This window comes from Clavelina lepadiformis, chromosome 1, assembly GCF_947623445.1.
Source record: "Clavelina lepadiformis chromosome 1, kaClaLepa1.1, whole genome shotgun sequence".
Taxonomy (NCBI): domain Eukaryota; kingdom Metazoa; phylum Chordata; class Ascidiacea; order Aplousobranchia; family Clavelinidae; genus Clavelina; species Clavelina lepadiformis.
The window spans coordinates 17,861,992-17,885,887 of NC_135240.1; the positions used below are offsets into that span (position 1 = coordinate 17,861,992).

A 23,896-nucleotide genomic window follows, 5' to 3' on the forward strand; every position below is an offset into this window, starting at 1 on the left:
TCATTGTCCACAACTCTGTTGAGTGAGTGAGTGAGTGAGTGAGTGAGTGAGTGAGTGAGTGAGTGAGTGAGTGAGTGAGTGAGTGAGTGAGTGAGTGAGTGAGTGAGTGAGTGACTTATCCCGGATTTGTTGGGGTCAGCGTCATTCACCTCGTCCAACTATGTTTGTTCGTTCTGATCTTCGTCTCGATTGTCTTCAATTTGGAAACAATATAAATATATATAGAGTATTTACAAAATAAAAATATCTAATATAAAACATGTTCAAAAATGATATTGATTAGAAATTAAAACATAGTTTGACTTTTGAAAAGCTCATCCGGAAAATGAAAATGCAGACAAAAACGTTGGAAAATTAGAAAATAACGAAAAGCCTACAACACCCGGTATTCCCAGGCGGTCACCCATCCAAGTACTAACCGGGCCCGACGTTGCTTAACTTCCCAGATCGGACGAGATGGGGTGTACTCAACGTGGTATGGTCGTAGGCGAAAGTCCCTCGCTAAAACGGCGGTTTTATTCGAGCAGTTGAATACATGCCTACTTTAATGTGCTTTTAATTGGCGTCGTATGAGTGCATTAATATAATGGATTCATGAATTGGTTAAAAACGTTTTATAACAGTTTGCTACATTTTAAACAACAATATTTTGCTGACGACAAGCTATATTCCTTGAACAAAAGAGACATTAGAAAATTTCAACCGGATAAAAATGTTTGCCACGTTTCAAATATTATTAAAGAAAGTGTCACGATGTTGGAATAAAAATTCAAGTATTTTGGTTTTTCAAGGTTTGGCTTCGCCTAGAAAAGAGCCTAGTATTGGCCAAGGCTGCGAACTCGAACTTAACATAACTCGATCATTTAAATCAAGCAAATAAGGCTTATGAATTACTTCTGCTGCATTACCAATCCTACAATGAAGAAGACGATTAATCAGCATAGATAAGTCTCTGTGGCGCAATCGGTTAGCGCGTTCGGCTGTTAACCGAAAGGTTGGTGGTTCAAGCCCACCCAGGGACGGGAGATTCTTGAACGTGAAACTTTGAAAACGATACTTGTGGTTTATAAACGTTTTGAAAAGATTAACCTTTCGTTTTCTTCGACCTATCTCGAAAACTTTCACGTGTGAGGCGAACGTGATAACCTTTACACCACCGAAGCAAAACATCGAAAGAACATAGAAATAGCAATTGAATTTTATTTGAATTCTTTCCATTAAGTCTGATATTTTATTGCGCAAATAAATTTTAAGCATGTTCTCGCCCAGGATCGAACTGGGGACCTTTCGCGTGTTAGGCGAACGTGATAACCGCTACACTACGAGAACGGGTTGAGGTAAAGAAAGTTTGTATTATTTTCATTTTCAAAGCGCTACTTTTACGTGAAGTGGAAATCAATATTTTGAACGTTTCAATTTTTCCAAAGCTGTATATCAAGCGTTGGTTCCTCCCGGAATCAAATCGTGAAAGTGCTTCATGTATAACGGACATTTCTTTGTACGAAAGCGCTTCATTACTGTTGGAATTAAAACCGAGCTTCAAACTTTTTAGGGACCTCTCATATATCCGCCCATGATTCAGCTGTGGACCTTAAGGCATCACTTCCCAATGGAAAGACGATTTTGAGCCGTCAAAACGGCGATTGTTACCGTGTCGCACTCAATGCGTCATATTAAAAAAAGTAAGAAAATTTCCGGTCCAATGCGCATATGACGTCGATGTGGACTAGTTTCTTATTGTTTTGGCGATAGCTGGTTCCAGGTCTAGGCTAAGTTGTAAGTTTTGTGTGGGTTTTAATTTTTGGTATTTTGGAGTAGGCCTATTTGTCCTAAAATTTTAAGCTAAAACGTTGTTGTAAAGTTTAGGCAGTTGTTATAGAAAACTGAGTAGGCCTACAGCACATGGAATCTGTCCAAATTTAGACTGTAGGCAGTCATAACCTAGGTCTCGTTGCAAGCCATAGTTCAGGGTAGGTTTATGATGTAGTTTTGCGATGGTAGCTTCTTGATTTAATGTAGGGGAGGGTGGGGTAAAGCGGACCACCTAAGGCTTAAATCGTTACAATTCACTGATTTCATCAAAACGTTTGACTTGTTTGTTTTGAGAGTTAACTCTAAGGTATTTCGATCATTTTTGAAGTGCCCTTTTATTGATTGCTTGGATTCTTACATAAATTTTTTTTGATTTAAAAGCACCTCCAATAGTCTACTTTACCCCACATGTGTGGGGTAAAGTGGACCACCGTAAGTTTTGAGTAAACAAGGCAATTTGTTCCACGTCACAATCAATTTCATAACAAATTGTCATGATAATCGAAGTAGTTATGAAAGTAATCGCAGTTCACCATCAATTTTAAAAAATATAATTCACAAATAAAGTTGTCATCTTCTTCATTACACCCAGAGCAGGCTTCGTGCGCCCATCGCATGCATTTGGAGCACTGGATCCACCCATCATTCTCGGACGATTTGGAATACATTTTGTTGCAGTAAAAGCATTCTGCATCTACGTTGTTATCATTTTCATCGACTGTGTCCTTCTGCTGCATTGATGACCTGGAAACCTTAGCTTTCTTCATAGAACGCTTTTTCGATGAACTTGTTTTACTGCTGTTGCCAGATACCGCGCATTGGCTACGATTCGTTGCAGCCAACTGCTTCTTGTATGGTGAACTGGTTAAAATAGCAGTTGCACCTCTCTTAGACTTTAGACGAACCTGATAACCCAAACTATACGGAGGAACGACAGGGGGAAGAAAGATTCAATTTATTGATGTTTTAAAGTTGTGATTATGTGACCAAACGCGAGTAGAAACCAGTTTATTGCAAAATATTTGCGCTGAAAGCTTCCTTTCGAATGTCATTGAGTCAACTACAAGGAGAATATTGAAAATAAGCAATGAGTCGGGCACTTGAAACCACATGTCAGAGAGACTTGTGCAGTGCAACTTGTGCGTTAACATTCTGAACATCTAGCTCGCATTGCATGAATAACATCTCAGTTTTATGATGGATTACCTCGATCGACTGTTAGCCAAAATCTCGCTGGTTTCAAACACAAAATGGTGAGGAAAACATTATGACGACTTTATGCTGTGCATGTAAATTGATGTTTTTTGTGTCTTGCTAAAATTCCATTTCAAGCTGACAACACAACGTAACGTTGTAAGTAGAAGAGCCTCCAGTGAGAATTGAACTCACGACCCCTGGTTTACAAGACCAGTGCTCTAACCCCTGAGCTATAGAGGCGGCTACGATACTGTGTGCTGATAATATATTTTTGCAAACTGCAAAAAAACATTAATCAAGTGAAACTGGTCAGGCTTAATCAATATGAGGTCAATAAAACTTCGACTTTGACAAGAGCAATCTAAGAAATGATGAACGTACGGGGCCATGGTTTAGTGGCAAAGCGTCTGTCTAGTAGCAGATCACGCTTTGGTCAGTGGATACGTATAACCTATTTATTATACTGATACGCTGGAGAACACATAAAATAAACTCTTTTCTGGACCAAATGCGATTTTAAAAAGTAGGTCACGCAGCCCATAGTTAAAAAATTAGGCAGGTAGGTTAGGGTAATGTCGCGCACTCGGTTTAGGTGGGTTGAGCATCTTCCGCGATGTTTTTCGTTTTAGGTGGTGATTGCGCGTCCCCACTGGTTCCGACCCTGTTGAAAACCTCGTCGTGGGGGCCCTTGTCATTGTCCACAACTCTGTTGAGTGAGTGAGTGAGTGAGTGAGTGAGTGAGTGAGTGAGTGAGTGAGTGAGTGAGTGAGTGAGTGAGTGAGTGAGTGACTTATCCCGGATTTGTTGGGGTCAGCGTCATTCACCTCGTCCAACTATGTTTGTTCGTTCTGATCTTCGTCTCGATTGTCTTCAATTTGGAAACAATATAAATATATATAGAGTATTTACAAAATAAAAATATCTAATATAAAACATGTTCAAAAATGATATTGATTAGAAATTAAAACATAGTTTGACTTTTGAAAAGCTCATCCGGAAAATGAAAATGCAGACAAAAACGTTGGAAAATTAGAAAATAACGAAAAGCCTACAACACCCGGTATTCCCAGGCGGTCACCCATCCAAGTACTAACCGGGCCCGACGTTGCTTAACTTCCCAGATCGGACGAGATGGGGTGTACTCAACGTGGTATGGTCGTAGGCGAAAGTCCCTCGCTAAAACGGCGGTTTTATTCGAGCAGTTGAATACATGCCTACTTTAATGTGCTTTTAATTGGCGTCGTATGAGTGCATTAATATAATGGATTCATGAATTGGTTAAAAACGTTTTATAACAGTTTGCTACATTTTAAACAACAATATTTTGCTGACGACAAGCTATATTCCTTGAACAAAAGAGACATTAGAAAATTTCAACCGGATAAAAATGTTTGCCACGTTTCAAATATTATTAAAGAAAGTGTCACGATGTTGGAATAAAAATTCAAGTATTTTGGTTTTTCAAGGTTTGGCTTCGCCTAGAAAAGAGCCTAGTATTGGCCAAGGCTGCGAACTCGAACTTAACATAACTCGATCATTTAAATCAAGCAAATAAGGCTTATGAATTACTTCTGCTGCATTACCAATCCTACAATGAAGAAGACGATTAATCAGCATAGATAAGTCTCTGTGGCGCAATCGGTTAGCGCGTTCGGCTGTTAACCGAAAGGTTGGTGGTTCAAGCCCACCCAGGGACGGGAGATTCTTGAACGTGAAACTTTGAAAACGATACTTGTGGTTTATAAACGTTTTGAAAAGATTAACCTTTCGTTTTCTTCGACCTATCTCGAAAACTTTCACGTGTGAGGCGAACGTGATAACCTTTACACCACCGAAGCAAAACATCGAAAGAACATAGAAATAGCAATTGAATTTTATTTGAATTCTTTCCATTAAGTCTGATATTTTATTGCGCAAATAAATTTTAAGCATGTTCTCGCCCAGGATCGAACTGGGGACCTTTCGCGTGTTAGGCGAACGTGATAACCGCTACACTACGAGAACGGGTTGAGGTAAAGAAAGTTTGTATTATTTTCATTTTCAAAGCGCTACTTTTACGTGAAGTGGAAATCAATATTTTGAACGTTTCAATTTTTCCAAAGCTGTATATCAAGCGTTGGTTCCTCCCGGAATCAAATCGTGAAAGTGCTTCATGTATAACGGACATTTCTTTGTACGAAAGCGCTTCATTACTGTTGGAATTAAAACCGAGCTTCAAACTTTTTAGGGACCTCTCATATATCCGCCCATGATTCAGCTGTGGACCTTAAGGCATCACTTCCCAATGGAAAGACGATTTTGAGCCGTCAAAACGGCGATTGTTACCGTGTCGCACTCAATGCGTCATATTAAAAAAAGTAAGAAAATTTCCGGTCCAATGCGCATATGACGTCGATGTGGACTAGTTTCTTATTGTTTTGGCGATAGCTGGTTCCAGGTCTAGGCTAAGTTGTAAGTTTTGTGTGGGTTTTAATTTTTGGTATTTTGGAGTAGGCCTATTTGTCCTAAAATTTTAAGCTAAAACGTTGTTGTAAAGTTTAGGCAGTTGTTATAGAAAACTGAGTAGGCCTACAGCACATGGAATCTGTCCAAATTTAGACTGTAGGCAGTCATAACCTAGGTCTCGTTGCAAGCCATAGTTCAGGGTAGGTTTATGATGTAGTTTTGCGATGGTAGCTTCTTGATTTAATGTAGGGGAGGGTGGGGTAAAGCGGACCACCTAAGGCTTAAATCGTTACAATTCACTGATTTCATCAAAACGTTTGACTTGTTTGTTTTGAGAGTTAACTCTAAGGTATTTCGATCATTTTTGAAGTGCCCTTTTATTGATTGCTTGGATTCTTACATAAATTTTTTTTGATTTAAAAGCACCTCCAATAGTCTACTTTACCCCACATGTGTGGGGTAAAGTGGACCACCGTAAGTTTTGAGTAAACAAGGCAATTTGTTCCACGTCACAATCAATTTCATAACAAATTGTCATGATAATCGAAGTAGTTATGAAAGTAATCGCAGTTCACCATCAATTTTAAAAAATATAATTCACAAATAAAGTTGTCATCTTCTTCATTACACCCAGAGCAGGCTTCGTGCGCCCATCGCATGCATTTGGAGCACTGGATCCACCCATCATTCTCGGACGATTTGGAATACATTTTGTTGCAGTAAAAGCATTCTGCATCTACGTTGTTATCATTTTCATCGACTGTGTCCTTCTGCTGCATTGATGACCTGGAAACCTTAGCTTTCTTCATAGAACGCTTTTTCGATGAACTTGTTTTACTGCTGTTGCCAGATACCGCGCATTGGCTACGATTCGTTGCAGCCAACTGCTTCTTGTATGGTGAACTGGTTAAAATAGCAGTTGCACCTCTCTTAGACTTTAGACGAACCTGATAACCCAAACTATACGGAGGAACGACAGGGGGAAGAAAGATTCAATTTATTGATGTTTTAAAGTTGTGATTATGTGACCAAACGCGAGTAGAAACCAGTTTATTGCAAAATATTTGCGCTGAAAGCTTCCTTTCGAATGTCATTGAGTCAACTACAAGGAGAATATTGAAAATAAGCAATGAGTCGGGCACTTGAAACCACATGTCAGAGAGACTTGTGCAGTGCAACTTGTGCGTTAACATTCTGAACATCTAGCTCGCATTGCATGAATAACATCTCAGTTTTATGATGGATTACCTCGATCGACTGTTAGCCAAAATCTCGCTGGTTTCAAACACAAAATGGTGAGGAAAACATTATGACGACTTTATGCTGTGCATGTAAATTGATGTTTTTTGTGTCTTGCTAAAATTCCATTTCAAGCTGACAACACAACGTAACGTTGTAAGTAGAAGAGCCTCCAGTGAGAATTGAACTCACGACCCCTGGTTTACAAGACCAGTGCTCTAACCCCTGAGCTATAGAGGCGGCTACGATACTGTGTGCTGATAATATATTTTTGCAAACTGCAAAAAAACATTAATCAAGTGAAACTGGTCAGGCTTAATCAATATGAGGTCAATAAAACTTCGACTTTGACAAGAGCAATCTAAGAAATGATGAACGTACGGGGCCATGGTTTAGTGGCAAAGCGTCTGTCTAGTAGCAGATCACGCTTTGGTCAGTGGATACGTATAACCTATTTATTATACTGATACGCTGGAGAACACATAAAATAAACTCTTTTCTGGACCAAATGCGATTTTAAAAAGTAGGTCACGCAGCCCATAGTTAAAAAATTAGGCAGGTAGGTTAGGGTAATGTCGCGCACTCGGTTTAGGTGGGTTGAGCATCTTCCGCGATGTTTTTCGTTTTAGGTGGTGATTGCGCGTCCCCACTGGTTCCGACCCTGTTGAAAACCTCGTCGTGGGGGCCCTTGTCATTGTCCACAACTCTGTTGAGTGAGTGAGTGAGTGAGTGAGTGAGTGAGTGAGTGAGTGAGTGAGTGAGTGAGTGAGTGAGTGAGTGAGTGAGTGAGTGAGTGAGTGAGTGAGTGAGTGAGTGACTTATCCCGGATTTGTTGGGGTCAGCGTCATTCACCTCGTCCAACTATGTTTGTTCGTTCTGATCTTCGTCTCGATTGTCTTCAATTTGGAAACAATATAAATATATATAGAGTATTTACAAAATAAAAATATCTAATATAAAACATGTTCAAAAATGATATTGATTAGAAATTAAAACATAGTTTGACTTTTGAAAAGCTCATCCGGAAAATGAAAATGCAGACAAAAACGTTGGAAAATTAGAAAATAACGAAAAGCCTACAACACCCGGTATTCCCAGGCGGTCACCCATCCAAGTACTAACCGGGCCCGACGTTGCTTAACTTCCCAGATCGGACGAGATGGGGTGTACTCAACGTGGTATGGTCGTAGGCGAAAGTCCCTCGCTAAAACGGCGGTTTTATTCGAGCAGTTGAATACATGCCTACTTTAATGTGCTTTTAATTGGCGTCGTATGAGTGCATTAATATAATGGATTCATGAATTGGTTAAAAACGTTTTATAACAGTTTGCTACATTTTAAACAACAATATTTTGCTGACGACAAGCTATATTCCTTGAACAAAAGAGACATTAGAAAATTTCAACCGGATAAAAATGTTTGCCACGTTTCAAATATTATTAAAGAAAGTGTCACGATGTTGGAATAAAAATTCAAGTATTTTGGTTTTTCAAGTTTTGGCTTCGCCTAGAAAAGAGCCTAGTATTGGCCAAGGCTGCGAACTCGAACTTAACATAACTCGATCATTTAAATCAAGCAAATAAGGCTTATGAATTACTTCTGCTGCATTACCAATCCTACAATGAAGAAGACGATTAATCAGCATAGATAAGTCTCTGTGGCGCAATCGGTTAGCGCGTTCGGCTGTTAACCGAAAGGTTGGTGGTTCAAGCCCACCCAGGGACGGGAGATTCTTGAACGTGAAACTTTGAAAACGATACTTGTGGTTTATAAACGTTTTGAAAAGATTAACCTTTCGTTTTCTTCGACCTATCTCGAAAACTTTCACGTGTGAAGCGAACGTGATAACCTTTACACCACCGAAGCAAAACATCGAAAGAACATAGAAATAGCAATTGAATTTTATTTGAATTCTTTCCATTAAGTCTGATATTTTAATGCGCAAATAAATTTTAAGCATGTTCTCGCCCAGGATCGAACTGGGGACCTTTCGCGTGTTAGGCGAACGTGATAACCGCTACACTACGAGAACGGGTTGAGGTAAAGAAAGTTTGTATTATTTTCATTTTCAAAGCGCTACTTTTACGTGAAGTGGAAATCAATATTTTGAACGTTTCAATTTTTCCAAAGCTGTATATCAAGCGTTGGTTCCTCCCGGAATCAAATCGTGAAAGTGCTTCATGTATAACGGACATTTCTTTGTACGAAAGCGCTTCATTACTGTTGGAATTAAAACCGAGCTTCAAACTTTTTAGGGACCTCTCATATATCCGCCCATGATTCAGCTGTGGACCTTAAGGCATCACTTCCCAATGGAAAGACGATTTTGAGCCGTCACAACGGCGATTGTTACCGTGTCGCACTCAATGCGTCATATTAAAAAAAGTAAGAAAATTTCCGGTCCAATGCGCATATGACGTCGATGTGGACTAGTTTCTTATTGTTTTGGCGATAGCTGGTTCCAGGTCTAGGCTAAGTTGTAAGTTTTGTGTGGGTTTTAATTTTTGGTATTTTGGAGTAGGCCTATTTGTCCTAAAATTTTAAGCTAAAACGTTGTTGTAAAGTTTAGGCAGTTGTTATAGAAAACTGAGTAGGCCTACAGCACATGGAATCTGTCCAAATTTAGACTGTAGGCAGTCATAACCTAGGTCTCGTTGCAAGCCATAGTTCAGGGTAGGTTTATGATGTAGTTTTGCGATGGTAGCTTCTTGATTTAATGTAGGGGAGGGTGGGGTAAAGCGGACCACCTAAGGCTTAAATCGTTACAATTCACTGATTTCATCAAAACGTTTGACTTGTTTGTTTTGAGAGTTAACTCTAAGGTATTTCGATCATTTTTGAAGTGCCCTTTTATTGATTGCTTGGATTCTTACATAAATTTTTTTTGATTTAAAAGCACCTCCAATAGTCTACTTTACCCCACATGTGTGGGGTAAAGTGGACCACCGTAAGTTTTGAGTAAACAAGGCAATTTGTTCCACGTCACAATCAATTTCATAACAAATTGTCATGATAATCGAAGTAGTTATGAAAGTAATCGCAGTTCACCATCAATTTTAAAAAATATAATTCACAAATAAAGTTGTCATCTTCTTCATTACACCCAGAGCAGGCTTCGTGCGCCCATCGCATGCATTTGGAGCACTGGATCCACCCATCATTCTCGGACGATTTGGAATACATTTTGTTGCAGTAAAAGCATTCTGCATCTACGTTGTTATCATTTTCATCGACTGTGTCCTTCTGCTGCATTGATGACCTGGAAACCTTAGCTTTCTTCATAGAACGCTTTTTCGATGAACTTGTTTTACTGCTGTTGCCAGATACCGCGCATTGGCTACGATTCGTTGCAGCCAACTGCTTCTTGTATGGTGAACTGGTTAAAATAGCAGTTGCACCTCTCTTAGACTTTAGACGAACCTGATAACCCAAACTATACGGAGGAACGACAGGGGGAAGAAAGATTCAATTTATTGATGTTTTAAAGTTGTGATTATGTGACCAAACGCGAGTAGAAACCAGTTTATTGCAAAATATTTGCGCTGAAAGCTTCCTTTCGAATGTCATTGAGTCAACTACAAGGAGAATATTGAAAATAAGCAATGAGTCGGGCACTTGAAACCACATGTCAGAGAGACTTGTGCAGTGCAACTTGTGCGTTAACATTCTGAACATCTAGCTCGCATTGCATGAATAACATCTCAGTTTTATGATGGATTACCTCGATCGACTGTTAGCCAAAATCTCGCTGGTTTCAAACACAAAATGGTGAGGAAAACATTATGACGACTTTATGCTGTGCATGTAAATTGATGTTTTTTGTGTCTTGCTAAAATTCCATTTCAAGCTGACAACACAACGTAACGTTGTAAGTAGAAGAGCCTCCAGTGAGAATTGAACTCACGACCCCTGGTTTACAAGACCAGTGCTCTAACCCCTGAGCTATAGAGGCGGCTACGATACTGTGTGCTGATAATATATTTTTGCAAACTGCAAAAAAACATTAATCAAGTGAAACTGGTCAGGCTTAATCAATATGAGGTCAATAAAACTTCGACTTTGACAAGAGCAATCTAAGAAATGATGAACGTACGGGGCCATGGTTTAGTGGCAAAGCGTCTGTCTAGTAGCAGATCACGCTTTGGTCAGTGGATACGTATAACCTATTTATTATACTGATACGCTGGAGAACACATAAAATAAACTCTTTTCTGGACCAAATGCGATTTTAAAAAGTAGGTCACGCAGCCCATAGTTAAAAAATTAGGCAGGTAGGTTAGGGTAATGTCGCGCACTCGGTTTAGGTGGGTTGAGCATCTTCCGCGATGTTTTTCGTTTTAGGTGGTGATTGCGCGTCCCCACTGGTTCCGACCCTGTTGAAAACCTCGTCGTGGGGGCCCTTGTCATTGTCCACAACTCTGTTGAGTGAGTGAGTGAGTGAGTGAGTGAGTGAGTGAGTGAGTGAGTGAGTGAGTGAGTGAGTGAGTGAGTGAGTGAGTGAGTGAGTGAGTGAGTGAGTGAGTGAGTGAGTGAGTGACTTATCCCGGATTTGTTGGGGTCAGCGTCATTCACCTCGTCCAACTATGTTTGTTCGTTCTGATCTTCGTCTCGATTGTCTTCAATTTGGAAACAATATAAATATATATAGAGTATTTACAAAATAAAAATATCTAATATAAAACATGTTCAAAAATGATATTGATTAGAAATTAAAACATAGTTTGACTTTTGAAAAGCTCATCCGGAAAATGAAAATGCAGACAAAAACGTTGGAAAATTAGAAAATAACGAAAAGCCTACAACACCCGGTATTCCCAGGCGGTCACCCATCCAAGTACTAACCGGGCCCGACGTTGCTTAACTTCCCAGATCGGACGAGATGGGGTGTACTCAACGTGGTATGGTCGTAGGCGAAAGTCCCTCGCTAAAACGGCGGTTTTATTCGAGCAGTTGAATACATGCCTACTTTAATGTGCTTTTAATTGGCGTCGTATGAGTGCATTAATATAATGGATTCATGAATTGGTTAAAAACGTTTTATAACAGTTTGCTACATTTTAAACAACAATATTTTGCTGACGACAAGCTATATTCCTTGAACAAAAGAGACATTAGAAAATTTCAACCGGATAAAAATGTTTGCCACGTTTCAAATATTATTAAAGAAAGTGTCACGATGTTGGAATAAAAATTCAAGTATTTTGGTTTTTCAAGGTTTGGCTTCGCCTAGAAAAGAGCCTAGTATTGGCCAAGGCTGCGAACTCGAACTTAACATAACTCGATCATTTAAATAAAGCAAATAAGGCTTATGAATTACTTCTGCTGCATTACCAATCCTACAATGAAGAAGACGATTAATCAGCATAGATAAGTCTCTGTGGCGCAATCGGTTAGCGCGTTCGGCTGTTAACCGAAAGGTTGGTGGTTCAAGCCCACCCAGGGACGGGAGATTCTTGAACGTGAAACTTTGAAAACGATACTTGTGGTTTATAAACTTTTTGAAAAGATTAACCTTTCGTTTTCTTCGACCTATCTCGCAAACTTTCACGTGTGAGGCGAACGTGATAACCTTTACACCACCGAAGCAAAACATCGAAAGAACATAGAAATAGCAATTGAATTTTATTTGAATTCTTTCCATTAAGTCTGATATTTTATTGCGCAAATAAATTTTAAGCATGTTCTCGCCCAGGATCGAACTGGGGACCTTTCGCGTGTTAGGCGAACGTGATAACCGCTACACTACGAGAACGGGTTGAGGTAAAGAAAGTTTGTATTATTTTCATTTTCAAAGCGCTACTTTTACGTGAAGTGGAAATCAATATTTTGAACGTTTCAATTTTTCCAAAGCTGTATATCAAGCGTTGGTTCCTCCCGGAATCAAATCGTGAAAGTGCTTCATGTATAACGGACATTTCTTTGTACGAAAGCGCTTCATTACTGTTGGAATTAAAACCGAGCTTCAAACTTTTTAGGGACCTCTCATATATCCGCCCATGATTCAGCTGTGGACCTTAAGGCATCACTTCCCAATGGAAAGACGATTTTGAGCCGTCACAACGGCGATGGTTACCGTGTCGCACTCAATGCGTCATATTAAAAAAAGTAAGAAAATTTCCGGTCCAATGCGCATATGACGTCGATGTGGACTAGTTTCTTATTGTTTTGGCGATAGCTGGTTCCAGGTCTAGGCTAAGTTGTAAGTTTTGTGTGGGTTTTAATTTTTGGTATTTTGGAGTAGGCCTATTTGTCCTAAAATTTTAAGCTAAAACGTTGTTGTAAAGTTTAGGCAGTTGTTATAGAAAACTGAGTAGGCCTACAGCACATGGAATCTGTCCAAATTTAGACTGTAGGCAGTCATAACCTAGGTCTCGTTGCAAGCCATAGTTCAGGGTAGGTTTATGATGTAGTTTTGCGATGGTAGCTTCTTGATTTAATGTAGGGGAGGGTGGGGTAAAGCGGACCACCTAAGGCTTAAATCGTTACAATTCACTGATTTCATCAAAACGTTTGACTTGTTTGTTTTGAGAGTTAACTCTAAGGTATTTCGATCATTTTTGAAGTGCCCTTTTATTGATTGCTTGGATTCTTACATAAATTTTTTTTGATTTAAAAGCACCTCCAATAGTCTACTTTACCCCACATGTGTGGGGTAAAGTGGACCACCGTAAGTTTTGAGTAAACAAGGCAATTTGTTCCACGTCACAATCAATTTCATAACAAATTGTCATGATAATCGAAGTAGTTATGAAAGTAATCGCAGTTCACCATCAATTTTAAAAAATATAATTCACAAATAAAGTTGTCATCTTCTTCATTACACCCAGAGCAGGCTTCGTGCGCCCATCGCATGCATTTGGAGCACTGGATCCACCCATCATTCTCGGACGATTTGGAATACATTTTGTTGCAGTAAAAGCATTCTGCATCTACGTTGTTATCATTTTCATCGACTGTGTCCTTCTGCTGCATTGATGACCTGGAAACCTTAGCTTTCTTCATAGAACGCTTTTTCGATGAACTTGTTTTACTGCTGTTGCCAGATACCGCGCATTGGCTACGATTCGTTGCAGCCAACTGCTTCTTGTATGGTGAACTGGTTAAAATAGCAGTTGCACCTCTCTTAGACTTTAGACGAACCTGATAACCCAAACTATACGGAGGAACGACAGGGGGAAGAAAGATTCAATTTATTGATGTTTTAAAGTTGTGATTATGTGACCAAACGCGAGTAGAAACCAGTTTATTGCAAAATATTTGCGCTGAAAGCTTCCTTTCGAATGTCATTGAGTCAACTACAAGGAGAATATTGAAAATAAGCAATGAGTCGGGCACTTGAAACCACATGTCAGAGAGACTTGTGCAGTGCAACTTGTGCGTTAACATTCTGAACATCTAGCTCGCATTGCATGAATAACATCTCAGTTTTATGATGGATTACCTCGATCGACTGTTAGCCAAAATCTCGCTGGTTTCAAACACAAAATGGTGAGGAAAACATTATGACGACTTTATGCTGTGCATGTAAATTGATGTTTTTTGTGTCTTGCTAAAATTCCATTTCAAGCTGACAACACAACGTAACGTTGTAAGTAGAAGAGCCTCCAGTGAGAATTGAACTCACGACCCCTGGTTTACAAGACCAGTGCTCTAACCCCTGAGCTATAGAGGCGGCTACGATACTGTGTGCTGATAATATATTTTTGCAAACTGCAAAAAAACATTAATCAAGTGAAACTGGTCAGGCTTAATCAATATGAGGTCAATAAAACTTCGACTTTGACAAGAGCAATCTAAGAAATGATGAACGTACGGGGCCATGGTTTAGTGGCAAAGCGTCTGTCTAGTAGCAGATCACGCTTTGGTCAGTGGATACGTATAACCTATTTATTATACTGATACGCTGGAGAACACATAAAATAAACTCTTTTCTGGACCAAATGCGATTTTAAAAAGTAGGTCACGCAGCCCATAGTTAAAAAATTAGGCAGGTAGGTTAGGGTAATGTCGCGCACTCGGTTTAGGTGGGTTGAGCATCTTCCGCGATGTTTTTCGTTTTAGGTGGTGATTGCGCGTCCCCACTGGTTCCGACCCTGTTGAAAACCTCGTCGTGGGGGCCCTTGTCATTGTCCACAACTCTGTTGAGTGAGTGAGTGAGTGAGTGAGTGAGTGAGTGAGTGAGTGAGTGAGTGAGTGAGTGAGTGAGTGAGTGAGTGAGTGAGTGAGTGAGTGAGTGAGTGAGTGAGTGAGTGAGTGAGTGAGTGAGTGAGTGAGTGAGTGAGTGAGTGAGTGAGTGAGTGAGTGAGTGACTTATCCCGGATTTGTTGGGGTCAGCGTCATTCACCTCGTCCAACTATGTTTGTTCGTTCTGATCTTCGTCTCGATTGTCTTCAATTTGGAAACAATATAAATATATATAGAGTATTTACAAAATAAAAATATCTAATATAAAACATGTTCAAAAATGATATTGATTAGAAATTAAAACATAGTTTGACTTTTGAAAAGCTCATCCGGAAAATGAAAATGCAGACAAAAACGTTGGAAAATTAGAAAATAACGAAAAGCCTACAACACCCGGTATTCCCAGGCGGTCACCCATCCAAGTACTAACCGGGCCCGACGTTGCTTAACTTCCCAGATCGGACGAGATGGGGTGTACTCAACGTGGTATGGTCGTAGGCGAAAGTCCCTCGCTAAAACGGCGGTTTTATTCGAGCAGTTGAATACATGCCTACTTTAATGTGCTTTTAATTGGCGTCGTATGAGTGCATTAATATAATGGATTCATGAATTGGTTAAAAACGTTTTATAACAGTTTGCTACATTTTAAACAACAATATTTTGCTGACGACAAGCTATATTCCTTGAACAAAAGAGACATTAGAAAATTTCAACCGGATAAAAATGTTTGCCACGTTTCAAATATTATTAAAGAAAGTGTCACGATGTTGGAATAAAAATTCAAGTATTTTGGTTTTTCAAGGTTTGGCTTCGCCTAGAAAAGAGCCTAGTATTGGCCAAGGCTGCGAACTCGAACTTAACATAACTCGATCATTTAAATAAAGCAAATAAGGCTTATGAATTACTTCTGCTGCATTACCAATCCTACAATGAAGAAGACGATTAATCAGCATAGATAAGTCTCTGTGGCGCAATCGGTTAGCGCGTTCGGCTGTTAACCGAAAGGTTGGTGGTTCAAGCCCACCCAGGGACGGGAGATTCTTGAACGTGAAACTTTGAAAACGATACTTGTGGTTTATAAACTTTTTGAAAAGATTAACCTTTCGTTTTCTTCGACCTATCTCGCAAACTTTCACGTGTGAGGCGAACGTGATAACCTTTACACCACCGAAGCAAAACATCGAAAGAACATAGAAATAGCAATTGAATTTTATTTGAATTCTTTCCATTAAGTCTGATATTTTATTGCGCAAATAAATTTTAAGCATGTTCTCGCCCAGGATCGAACTGGGGACCTTTCGCGTGTTAGGCGAACGTGATAACCGCTACACTACGAGAACGGGTTGAGGTAAAGAAAGTTTGTATTATTTTCATTTTCAAAGCGCTACTTTTACGTGAAGTGGAAATCAATATTTTGAACGTTTCAATTTTTCCAAAGCTGTATATCAAGCGTTGGTTCCTCCCGGAATCAAATCGTGAAAGTGCTTCATGTATAACGGACATTTCTTTGTACGAAAGCGCTTCATTACTGTTGGAATTAAAACCGAGCTTCAAACTTTTTAGGGACCTCTCATATATCCGCCCATGATTCAGCTGTGGACCTTAAGGCATCACTTCCCAATGGAAAGACGATTTTGAGCCGTCACAACGGCGATGGTTACCGTGTCGCACTCAATGCGTCATATTAAAAAAATTAAGAAAATTTCCGGTCCAATGCGCATATGACGTCGATGTGGACTAGTTTCTTATTGTTTTGGCGATAGCTGGTTCCAGGTCTAGGCTAAGTTGTAAGTTTTGTGTGGGTTTTAATTTTTGGTATTTTGGAGTAGGCCTATTTGTCCTAAAATTTTAAGCTAAAACGTTGTTGTAAAGTTTAGGCAGTTGTTATAGAAAACTGAGTAGGCCTACAGCACATGGAATCTGTCCAAATTTAGACTGTAGGCAGTCATAACCTAGGTCTCGTTGCAAGCCATAGTTCAGGGTAGGTTTATGATGTAGTTTTGCGATGGTAGCTTCTTGATTTAATGTAGGGGAGGGTGGGGTAAAGCGGACCACCTAAGGCTTAAATCGTTACAATTCACTGATTTCATCAAAACGTTTGACTTGTTTGTTTTGAGAGTTAACTCTAAGGTATTTCGATCATTTTTGAAGTGCCCTTTTATTGATTGCTTGGATTCTTACATAAATTTTTTTTGATTTAAAAGCACCTCCAATAGTCTACTTTACCCCACATGTGTGGGGTAAAGTGGACCACCGTAAGTTTTGAGTAAACAAGGCAATTTGTTCCACGTCACAATCAATTTCATAACAAATTGTCATGATAATCGAAGTAGTTATGAAAGTAATCGCAGTTCACCATCAATTTTAAAAAATATAATTCACAAATAAAGTTGTCATCTTCTTCATTACACCCAGAGCAGGCTTCGTGCGCCCATCGCATGCATTTGGAGCACTGGATCCACCCATCATTCTCGGACGATTTGGAATACATTTTGTTGCAGTAAAAGCATTCTGCATCTACGTTGTTATCATTTTCATCGACTGTGTCCTTCTGCTGCATTGATGACCTGGAAACCTTAGCTTTCTTCATAGAACGCTTTTTCGATGAACTTGTTTTACTGCTGTTGCCAGATACCGCGCATTGGCTACGATTCGTTGCAGCCAACTGCTTCTTGTATGGTGAACTGGTTAAAATAGCAGTTGCACCTCTCTTAGACTTTAGACGAACCTGATAACCCAAACTATACGGAGGAACGACAGGGGGAAGAAAGATTCAATTTATTGATGTTTTAAAGTTGTGATTATGTGACCAAACGCGAGTAGAAACCAGTTTATTGCAAAATATTTGCGCTGAAAGCTTCCTTTCGAATGTCATTGAGTCAACTACAAGGAGAATATTGAAAATAAGCAATGAGTCGGGCACTTGAAACCACATGTCAGAGAGACTTGTGCAGTGCAACTTGTGCGTTAACATTCTGAACATCTAGCTCGCATTGCATGAATAACATCTCAGTTTTATGATGGATTACCTCGATCGACTGTTAGCCAAAATCTCGCTGGTTTCAAACACAAAATGGTGAGGAAAACATTATGACGACTTTATGCTGTGCATGTAAATTGATGTTTTTTGTGTCTTGCTAAAATTCCATTTCAAGCTGACAACACAACGTAACGTTGTAAGTAGAAGAGCCTCCAGTGAGAATTGAACTCACGACCCCTGGTTTACAAGACCAGTGCTCTAACCCCTGAGCTATAGAGGCGGCTACGATACTGTGTGCTGATAATATATTTTTGCAAACTGCAAAAAAACATTAATCAAGTGAAACTGGTCAGGCTTAATCAATATGAGGTCAATAAAACTTCGACTTTGACAAGAGCAATCTAAGAAATGATGAACGTACGGGGCCATGGTTTAGTGGCAAAGCGTCTGTCTAGTAGCAGATCACGCTTTGGTCAGTGGATACGTATAACCTATTTATTATACTGATACGCTGGAGAACACATAAAATAAACTCTTTTCTGGACCAAATGCGATTTTAAAAAGTAGGTCACGCAGCCCATAGTTAAAAAATTAGGCAGGTAGGTTAGGGTAATGTCGCGCACTCGGTTTAGGTGGGTTGAGCATCTTCCGCGATGTTTTTCGTTTTAGGTGGTGATTGCGCGTCCCCACTGGTTCCGACCCTGTTGAAAACCTCGTCGTGGGGGCCCTTGTCATTGTCCACAACTCTGTTGAGTGAGTGAGTGAGTGAGTGAGTGAGTGAGTGAGTGAGTGAGTGAGTGAGTGAGTGAGTGAGTGAGTGAGTGAGTGAGTGAGTGAGTGAGTGAGTGAGTGAGTGAGTGAGTGAGTGAGTGAGTGAGTGAGTGAGTGAGTGAGTGAGTGAGTGAGTGAGTGACTTATCCCGGATTTGTTGGGGTCAGCGTCATTCACCTCGTCCAACTATGTTTGTTCGTTCTGATCTTCGTCTCGATTGTCTTCAATTTGGAAACAATATAAATATATATAGAGTATTTACAAAATAAAAATATCTAATATAAAACATGTTCAAAAATGATATTGATTAGAAATTAAAACATAGTTTGACTTTTGAAAAGCTCATCCGGAAAATGAAAATGCAGACAAAAACGTTGGAAAATTAGAAAATAACGAAAAGCCTACAACACCCGGTATTCCCAGGCGGTCACCCATCCAAGTACTAACCGGGCCCGACGTTGCTTAACTTCCCAGATCGGACGAGATGGGGTGTACTCAACGTGGTATGGTCGTAGGCGAAAGTCCCTCGCTAAAACGGCGGTTTTATTCGAGCAGTTGAATACATGCCTACTTTAATGTGCTTTTAATTGGCGTCGTATGAGTGCATTAATATAATGGATTCATGAATTGGTTAAAAACGTTTTATAACAGTTTGCTACATTTTAAACAACAATATTTTGCTGACGACAAGCTATATTCCTTGAACAAAAGAGACATTAGAAAATTTCAACCGGATAAAAATGTTTGCCACGTTTCAAATATTATTAAAGAAAGTGTCACGATGTTGGAATAAAAATTCAAGTATTTTGGTTTTTCAAGGTTTGGCTTCGCCTAGAAAAGAGCCTAGTATTGGCCAAGGCTGCGAACTCGAACTTAACATAACTCGATCATTTAAATAAAGCAAATAAGGCTTATGAATTACTTCTGCTGCATTACCAATCCTACAATGAAGAAGACGATTAATCAGCATAGATAAGTCTCTGTGGCGCAATCGGTTAGCGCGTTCGGCTGTTAACCGAAAGGTTGGTGGTTCAAGCCCACCCAGGGACGGGAGATTCTTGAACGTGAAACTTTGAAAACGATACTTGTGGTTTATAAACTTTTTGAAAAGATTAACCTTTCGTTTTCTTCGACCTATCTCGCAAACTTTCACGTGTGAGGCGAACGTGATAACCTTTACACCACCGAAGCAAAACATCGAAAGAACATAGAAATAGCAATTGAATTTTATTTGAATTCTTTCCATTAAGTCTGATATTTTATTGCGCAAATAAATTTTAAGCATGTTCTCGCCCAGGATCGAACTGGGGACCTTTCGCGTGTTAGGCGAACGTGATAACCGCTACACTACGAGAACGGGTTGAGGTAAAGAAAGTTTGTATTATTTTCATTTTCAAAGCGCTACTTTTACGTGAAGTGGAAATCAATATTTTGAACGTTTCAATTTTTCCAAAGCTGTATATCAAGCGTTGGTTCCTCCCGGAATCAAATCGTGAAAGTGCTTCATGTATAACGGACATTTCTTTGTACGAAAGCGCTTCATTACTGTTGGAATTAAAACCGAGCTTCAAACTTTTTAGGGACCTCTCATATATCCGCCCATGATTCAGCTGTGGACCTTAAGGCATCACTTCCCAATGGAAAGACGATTTTGAGCCGTCACAACGGCGATGGTTACCGTGTCGCACTCAATGCGTCATATTAAAAAAAGTAAGAAAATTTCCGGTCCAATGCGCATATGACGTCGATGTGGACTAGTTTCTTATTGTTTTGGCGATAGCTGGTTCCAGGTCTAGGCTAAGTTGTAAGTTTTGTGTGGGTTTTAATTTTTGGTATTTTGGAGTAGGCCTATTTGTCCTAAAATTTTAAGCTAAAACGTTGTTGTAAAGTTTAGGCAGTTGTTATAGAAAACTGAGTAGGCCTACAGCACATGGAATCTGTCCAAATTTAGACTGTAGGCAGTCATAACCTAGGTCTCGTTGCAAGCCATAGTTCAGGGTAGGTTTATGATGTAGTTTTGCGATGGTAGCTTCTTGATTTAATGTAGGGGAGGGTGGGGTAAAGCGGACCACCTAAGGCTTAAATCGTTACAATTCACTGATTTCATCAAAACGTTTGACTTGTTTGTTTTGAGAGTTAACTCTAAGGTATTTCGATCATTTTTGAAGTGCCCTTTTATTGATTGCTTGGATTCTTACATAAATTTTTTTTGATTTAAAAGCACCTCCAATAGTCTACTTTACCCCACATGTGTGGGGTAAAGTGGACCACCGTAAGTTTTGAGTAAACAAGGCAATTTGTTCCACGTCACAATCAATTTCATAACAAATTGTCATGATAATCGAAGTAGTTATGAAAGTAATCGCAGTTCACCATCAATTTTAAAAAATATAATTCACAAATAAAGTTGTCATCTTCTTCATTACACCCAGAGCAGGCTTCGTGCGCCCATCGCATGCATTTGGAGCACTGGATCCACCCATCATTCTCGGACGATTTGGAATACATTTTGTTGCAGTAAAAGCATTCTGCATCTACGTTGTTATCATTTTCATCGACTGTGTCCTTCTGCTGCATTGATGACCTGGAAACCTTAGCTTTCTTCATAGAACGCTTTTTCGATGAACTTGTTTTACTGCTGTTGCCAGATACCGCGCATTGGCTACGATTCGTTGCAGCCAACTGCTTCTTGTATGGTGAACTGGTTAAAATAGCAGTTGCACCTCTCTTAGACTTTAGACGAACCTGATAACCCAAACTATACGGAGGAACGACAGGGGGAAGAAAGATTCAATTTATTGATGTTTTAAAGTTGTGATTATGTGACCAAACGCGAGTAGAAACCAGTTTATTGCAAAATATTTGCGCTGAAAGCTTCCTTTCGAATGTCATTGAGTCAACTACAAGGAGAATATTGAAAATAAGCAATGAGTCGGGCACTTGAAACCACATGTCAGAGAGACTTGTGCAGTGCAACTTGTGCGTTAACATTCTGAACATCTAGCTCGCATTGCATGAATAACATCTCAGTTTTATGATGGATTACCTCGATCGACTGTTAGCCAAAATCTCGCTGGTTTCAAACACAAAATGGTGAGGAAAACATTATGACGACTTTATGCTGTGCATGTAAATTGATGTTTTTTGTGTCTTGCTAAAATTCCATTTCAAGCTGACAACACAACGTAACGTTGTAAGTAGAAGAGCCTCCAGTGAGAATTGAACTCACGACCCCTGGTTTACAAGACCAGTGCTCTAACCCCTGAGCTATAGAGGCGGCTACGATACTGTGTGCTGATAATATATTTTTGCAAACTGCAAAAAAACATTAATCAAGTGAAACTGGTCAGGCTTAATCAATATGAGGTCAATAAAACTTCGACTTTGACAAGAGCAATCTAAGAAATGATGAACGTACGGGGCCATGGTTTAGTGGCAAAGCGTCTGTCTAGTAGCAGATCACGCTTTGGTCAGTGGATACGTATAACCTATTTATTATACTGATACGCTGGAGAACACATAAAATAAACTCTTTTCTGGACCAAATGCGATTTTAAAAAGTAGGTCACGCAGCCCATAGTTAAAAAATTAGGCAGGTAGGTTAGGGTAATGTCGCGCACTCGGTTTAGGTGGGTTGAGCATCTTCCGCGATGTTTTTCGTTTTAGGTGGTGATTGCGCGTCCCCACTGGTTCCGACCCTGTTGAAAACCTCGTCGTGGGGGCCCTTGTCATTGTCCACAACTCTGTTGAGTGAGTGAGTGAGTGAGTGAGTGAGTGAGTGAGTGAGTGAGTGAGTGAGTGAGTGAGTGAGTGAGTGAGTGACTTATCCCGGATTTGTTGGGGTCAGCGTCATTCACCTCGTCCAACTATGTTTGTTCGTTCTGATCTTCGTCTCGATTGTCTTCAATTTGGAAACAATATAAATATATATAGAGTATTTACAAAATAAAAATATCTAATATAAAACATGTTCGAAAATGATATTGATTAGAAATTAAAACATAGTTTGACTTTTGAAAAGCTCATCCGGAAAATGAAAATGCAGACAAAAACGTTGGAAAATTAGAAAATAACGAAAAGCCTACAACACCCGGTATTCCCAGGCGGTCACCCATCCAAGTACTAACCGGGCCCGACGTTGCTTAACTTCCCAGATCGGACGAGATGGGGTGTACTCAACGTGGTATGGTCGTAGGCGAAAGTCCCTCGCTAAAACGGCGGTTTTATTCGAGCAGTTGAATACATGCCTACTTTAATGTGCTTTTAATTGGCGTCGTATGAGTGCATTAATATAATGGATTCATGAATTGGTTAAAAACGTTTTATAACAGTTTGCTACATTTTAAACAACAATATTTTGCTGACGACAAGCTATATTCCTTGAACAAAAGAGACATTAGAAAATTTCAACCGGATAAAAATGTTTGCCACGTTTCAAATATTATTAAAGAAAGTGTCACGATGTTGGAATAAAAATTCAAGTATTTTGGTTTTTCAAGGTTTGGCTTCGCCTAGAAAAGAGCCTAGTATTGGCCAAGGCTGCGAACTCGAACTTAACATAACTCGATCATTTAAATAAAGCAAATAAGGCTTATGAATTACTTCTGCTGCATTACCAATCCTACAATGAAGAAGACGATTAATCAGCATAGATAAGTCTCTGTGGCGCAATCGGTTAGCGCGTTCGGCTGTTAACCGAAAGGTTGGTGGTTCAAGCCCACCCAGGGACGGGAGATTCTTGAACGTGAAACTTTGAAAACGATACTTGTGGTTTATAAACTTTTTGAAAAGATTAACCTTTCGTTTTCTTCGACCTATCTCGCAAACTTTCACGTGTGAGGCGAACGTGATAACCTTTACACCACCGAAGCAAAACATCGAAAGAACATAGAAATAGCAATTGAATTTTATTTGAATTCTTTCCATTAAGTCTGATATTTTATTGCGCAAATAAATTTTAAGCATGTTCTCGCCCAGGATCGAACTGGGGACCTTTCGCGTGTTAGGCGAACGTGATAACCGCTACACTACGAGAACGGGTTGAGGTAAAGAAAGTTTGTATTATTTTCATTTTCAAAGCGCTACTTTTACGTGAAGTGGAAATCAATATTTTGAACGTTTCAATTTTTCCAAAGCTGTATATCAAGCGTTGGTTCCTCCCGGAATCAAATCGTGAAAGTGCTTCATGTATAACGGACATTTCTTTGTACGAAAGCGCTTCATTACTGTTGGAATTAAAACCGAGCTTCAAACTTTTTAGGGACCTCT

General features: G+C 39.6%; 27 non-coding genes across 27 annotated transcripts; 7 read left to right on the forward strand and 20 right to left on the reverse strand.

Moving 5' to 3' along the window:
* Positions 1-370: 370 nt before the first annotated feature.
* LOC143444407 (5S ribosomal RNA) lies at positions 371-489 on the reverse strand. The gene has a single exon (XR_013113758.1). It is a non-coding gene; the product is annotated as a 5S ribosomal RNA (ribosomal RNA).
* Positions 490-948: 459 nt separating this feature from the next.
* Positions 949-1,022, forward strand: Trnan-guu (transfer RNA asparagine (anticodon GUU)). The gene has a single exon. It is a non-coding gene; the product is annotated as a tRNA-Asn (tRNA).
* Positions 1,023-1,256: 234 nt separating this feature from the next.
* Trnav-aac (transfer RNA valine (anticodon AAC)) lies at positions 1,257-1,329 on the reverse strand. Its single transcript has one exon. It is a non-coding gene; the product is annotated as a tRNA-Val (tRNA).
* Positions 1,330-3,176: 1,847 nt separating this feature from the next.
* On the reverse strand, positions 3,177-3,249 carry Trnat-ugu (transfer RNA threonine (anticodon UGU)). The gene has a single exon. It is a non-coding gene; the product is annotated as a tRNA-Thr (tRNA).
* Positions 3,250-4,054: 805 nt separating this feature from the next.
* LOC143444408 (5S ribosomal RNA) lies at positions 4,055-4,173 on the reverse strand. Its single transcript, XR_013113759.1, has one exon. It is a non-coding gene; the product is annotated as a 5S ribosomal RNA (ribosomal RNA).
* Positions 4,174-4,632: 459 nt separating this feature from the next.
* On the forward strand, positions 4,633-4,706 carry Trnan-guu (transfer RNA asparagine (anticodon GUU)). Its single transcript has one exon. It is a non-coding gene; the product is annotated as a tRNA-Asn (tRNA).
* Positions 4,707-4,940: 234 nt separating this feature from the next.
* Positions 4,941-5,013, reverse strand: Trnav-aac (transfer RNA valine (anticodon AAC)). Its single transcript has one exon. It is a non-coding gene; the product is annotated as a tRNA-Val (tRNA).
* A 1,847-nt stretch (positions 5,014-6,860) lies between these two features.
* Trnat-ugu (transfer RNA threonine (anticodon UGU)) lies at positions 6,861-6,933 on the reverse strand. Its single transcript has one exon. It is a non-coding gene; the product is annotated as a tRNA-Thr (tRNA).
* An 833-nt stretch (positions 6,934-7,766) lies between these two features.
* LOC143444409 (5S ribosomal RNA) lies at positions 7,767-7,885 on the reverse strand. The gene has a single exon (XR_013113760.1). It is a non-coding gene; the product is annotated as a 5S ribosomal RNA (ribosomal RNA).
* A 459-nt stretch (positions 7,886-8,344) lies between these two features.
* Positions 8,345-8,418, forward strand: Trnan-guu (transfer RNA asparagine (anticodon GUU)). The gene has a single exon. It is a non-coding gene; the product is annotated as a tRNA-Asn (tRNA).
* Positions 8,419-8,652: 234 nt separating this feature from the next.
* Positions 8,653-8,725, reverse strand: Trnav-aac (transfer RNA valine (anticodon AAC)). The gene has a single exon. It is a non-coding gene; the product is annotated as a tRNA-Val (tRNA).
* A 1,847-nt stretch (positions 8,726-10,572) lies between these two features.
* Positions 10,573-10,645, reverse strand: Trnat-ugu (transfer RNA threonine (anticodon UGU)). Its single transcript has one exon. It is a non-coding gene; the product is annotated as a tRNA-Thr (tRNA).
* An 841-nt stretch (positions 10,646-11,486) lies between these two features.
* LOC143444410 (5S ribosomal RNA) lies at positions 11,487-11,605 on the reverse strand. The gene has a single exon (XR_013113761.1). It is a non-coding gene; the product is annotated as a 5S ribosomal RNA (ribosomal RNA).
* Positions 11,606-12,064: 459 nt separating this feature from the next.
* Positions 12,065-12,138, forward strand: Trnan-guu (transfer RNA asparagine (anticodon GUU)). Its single transcript has one exon. It is a non-coding gene; the product is annotated as a tRNA-Asn (tRNA).
* A 234-nt stretch (positions 12,139-12,372) lies between these two features.
* On the reverse strand, positions 12,373-12,445 carry Trnav-aac (transfer RNA valine (anticodon AAC)). The gene has a single exon. It is a non-coding gene; the product is annotated as a tRNA-Val (tRNA).
* Positions 12,446-14,292: 1,847 nt separating this feature from the next.
* Trnat-ugu (transfer RNA threonine (anticodon UGU)) lies at positions 14,293-14,365 on the reverse strand. The gene has a single exon. It is a non-coding gene; the product is annotated as a tRNA-Thr (tRNA).
* An 893-nt stretch (positions 14,366-15,258) lies between these two features.
* LOC143444411 (5S ribosomal RNA) lies at positions 15,259-15,377 on the reverse strand. The gene has a single exon (XR_013113762.1). It is a non-coding gene; the product is annotated as a 5S ribosomal RNA (ribosomal RNA).
* Positions 15,378-15,836: 459 nt separating this feature from the next.
* On the forward strand, positions 15,837-15,910 carry Trnan-guu (transfer RNA asparagine (anticodon GUU)). Its single transcript has one exon. It is a non-coding gene; the product is annotated as a tRNA-Asn (tRNA).
* A 234-nt stretch (positions 15,911-16,144) lies between these two features.
* Positions 16,145-16,217, reverse strand: Trnav-aac (transfer RNA valine (anticodon AAC)). Its single transcript has one exon. It is a non-coding gene; the product is annotated as a tRNA-Val (tRNA).
* Positions 16,218-18,064: 1,847 nt separating this feature from the next.
* On the reverse strand, positions 18,065-18,137 carry Trnat-ugu (transfer RNA threonine (anticodon UGU)). Its single transcript has one exon. It is a non-coding gene; the product is annotated as a tRNA-Thr (tRNA).
* Positions 18,138-19,026: 889 nt separating this feature from the next.
* Positions 19,027-19,145, reverse strand: LOC143444412 (5S ribosomal RNA). Its single transcript, XR_013113763.1, has one exon. It is a non-coding gene; the product is annotated as a 5S ribosomal RNA (ribosomal RNA).
* Positions 19,146-19,604: 459 nt separating this feature from the next.
* Positions 19,605-19,678, forward strand: Trnan-guu (transfer RNA asparagine (anticodon GUU)). The gene has a single exon. It is a non-coding gene; the product is annotated as a tRNA-Asn (tRNA).
* A 234-nt stretch (positions 19,679-19,912) lies between these two features.
* Positions 19,913-19,985, reverse strand: Trnav-aac (transfer RNA valine (anticodon AAC)). The gene has a single exon. It is a non-coding gene; the product is annotated as a tRNA-Val (tRNA).
* Positions 19,986-21,832: 1,847 nt separating this feature from the next.
* Trnat-ugu (transfer RNA threonine (anticodon UGU)) lies at positions 21,833-21,905 on the reverse strand. Its single transcript has one exon. It is a non-coding gene; the product is annotated as a tRNA-Thr (tRNA).
* An 801-nt stretch (positions 21,906-22,706) lies between these two features.
* On the reverse strand, positions 22,707-22,825 carry LOC143444413 (5S ribosomal RNA). Its single transcript, XR_013113764.1, has one exon. It is a non-coding gene; the product is annotated as a 5S ribosomal RNA (ribosomal RNA).
* A 459-nt stretch (positions 22,826-23,284) lies between these two features.
* On the forward strand, positions 23,285-23,358 carry Trnan-guu (transfer RNA asparagine (anticodon GUU)). The gene has a single exon. It is a non-coding gene; the product is annotated as a tRNA-Asn (tRNA).
* Positions 23,359-23,592: 234 nt separating this feature from the next.
* Trnav-aac (transfer RNA valine (anticodon AAC)) lies at positions 23,593-23,665 on the reverse strand. The gene has a single exon. It is a non-coding gene; the product is annotated as a tRNA-Val (tRNA).
* Between the last annotated feature and the right edge of the window lie 231 nt (positions 23,666-23,896).